This window comes from Spinacia oleracea, chromosome 4 (genome assembly GCF_020520425.1).
Source record: "Spinacia oleracea cultivar Varoflay chromosome 4, BTI_SOV_V1, whole genome shotgun sequence".
NCBI lineage: Eukaryota > Viridiplantae > Streptophyta > Magnoliopsida > Caryophyllales > Amaranthaceae > Spinacia > Spinacia oleracea.
In genome coordinates, this window is record NC_079490.1 from 4,170,509 (window position 1) to 4,173,309 (window position 2,801).

The window sequence follows — 2,801 nt, forward strand, 5'->3', positions numbered from 1 at the left end:
CACATACAAAATTGGATATATTAGTAGTTAAATATTGCATTGGAGTCCGTGCAAATAGTAACTGTAAATATCTTTTTGAAACGGAGGTAGTACTACGTAATACGTATATGTTCATATCAGGGACGGATTAATTAGTCTGGATTAAGTAGGTCAGGCCAGGCCTCCTCGAACTTGTGAGAGGTTTAATTTTGTATTAGTTTCGGCTTTCCCTACGATTTGAGTATAATTATTGCATAATTAATTCTCATACTACATTCGTTTCTGAAAGTTCTTTACGCTTTGAAAAATGTGTTCAAAATATGAAAACTTTGGCCGTAAGTTTTCTCTATTATATACATCAAAACGTTACATGTAAGATCTTTTTAGATAGGTCCTGGTATACATCTTCAGAATATCAACTTTTTATAAATCTTTCACATACGAAATTGGATATATTCACTACAAGAAATTGTTCCCGTCGCTAAAGGCCAATAATTGTTGATTAACGACGGGATTTTCCGTCGTGAACCCGTCATAAAAGGGGGCCGTCGTTAATCCGTCGTAAAAGATATTTGCGACGGTTGTTCCCGTCTTTGTTGGATTGTTATCCCCGTCGCAAAAGCCCTTTTGCGACGGAATTTTTCCCCGTCGTTATTAGGTTGTCATAAAATATACAAATTCTTGTAGTGATTAGTATTTAAATATTGCATTGGAGTCCGTGCAAATAATAACTGTAAAGAAATATAAGGAACGGATGTAACTAGTACTACGTACGTATTATATATTAATACGGAGTATTACATAATTCTTCTATTGACACACCTATTTAAACTGTTCAATGAGATCCGCCACTGATACTATAATATCGATCACGTTATACCATTTCCTCGTTGTTTAAGTTTCATGAAAAAATTCTTGTTTATAACTTGCAAATTAAACATAGTTAACTCTCTATTTCATATGATATTCTATTTTCTATAATAACTAGGTTTCTCGACAATATTCCATGTCATAATTAGAGTAGAAAATGCATTTAAATCTTCCAATGCACTTCTAATTTGCGGGTACCATGCCAATAATGTTCTATTGCTTGAATGTCGCTTTACACCGACGCAATTGTGTGTCCATTTTAAGGAGGCCGATAGAGGGGAGGTGCATGCACATCATTTTTCATTATTGCTTATTATTTGCATGTTCGACTAATATATAGTAGTAGTAGGTGAATGTGATCGACTAGCTATATTATTTTGTTGCCGCACGGCTTGTGTTGCAGATCGACTTGCTAATTCGATAATTAAATTTGCTTTCGAATGATAATGCATGTTGTCCGGGTTCTTCGGTGGTACCCACTCTTACAATGAAATTACCAAAATACCTTTTAAGGAAAATTACTGTAATGTCCTCCGCAGCAACCTAAAATGGGTTTACATGCATAGGAATCTCGGGGTTTAAATCCCGACCTTTAGAAGGCTAATGATTTCATACTCCTAGAACTACTCGTAGTTTACCTATAGTTCTCTCACGCACTACTATAATTACGTCTACCCAATCATCACTCAGGTATTAAACACAATCTCTCTCTACTACTCTTAATTTCTACGAGAAGCTGACTTGAGCATTAGATAGGGTTTTATGGAAAACCCCTTCTGAGCCATTTTACAATATTTGTCTTTCTGTAAGAAAATACAACAGCCCGACTGAAGGAAACAGATGACCTAGTAGACGAATCTTCCCCGTAATTCACTCTTTGTAATTTCTTCGCAGAAACACATGCATTTAGCTCATACACCTACCTATGAAAAACGATTTCACCAACAAGTTCATCGGCCATTATCGACCGTACGTATGATCAAGTGTTTGATTAGTACGTACAAGTACGTGTCATTGGGTAATTCATTTTTTCCGTGATAAATTAAAGTGTTGGGTAACTAACAGTTAGCGACCAGAACACTACTCGATCTAAAGTCTAAAAGATGGATATATATTCCCTTTTGCGTATAAAGACCCATATTGTGAATCATGCATATATATGATCAGCTGAATGATCGATAGTAGTACAAAGGAGGTAGGATAAGGAATGTCAAATCAAATAAACGGCTCATCAAAGCCAGATAGAAGATGATATTACAATTGTGGGGCTCTAACTTTCTGATTCCATGCATTGTGCCATGTGATTTCAGCATGCCCCCTTTTTTCCCCAATAATAATCTTATACAAGTAATGTATATATGCATGATTTATTGTTATATATTGATTGCCTTACAGACTTAACATACAGTGATATAGGTCCACCTCATGCCCAGGCCATTTACAATCCGGCCAAAAGCACATCTAAGATTCACTCGCACTACAAAAATTTGTATTTTTTATGACAATCTAATAACAACGGTTAAAAATCCCATAGTAAAAGGGCTTTTGTGACGGGGTTAACAACCCAACAAAGACGGGAACAACTGTCGCAAATGTCTTTTACGACGGGTTAATGACGGGATTTTCATTAACGACGACCCCCTTTTATGACGGGTTCGCGACGGAAAATCCCGTCGTTAATCAACAATTATTGGCCTTTAGCGACGGAATTTCCCGTTGTTAATAGTACAATTTCTTGTAGTGTCGGGTGTACGCTTGCATCTGGCCTCTCTTTTTTTTTCTTATGTGGGAAGAAAATATAAGAGGGATTATTAAGGGTTATACGGGGAATATACATTAATAAACCTTCAGGCATACGGTACATCTGGACTTGCATTTGTATGGTGATTGTATCATCTTACGTACGACATTATTCACTCTGATTATCCGAAAACAATACGCGTACTTATTTA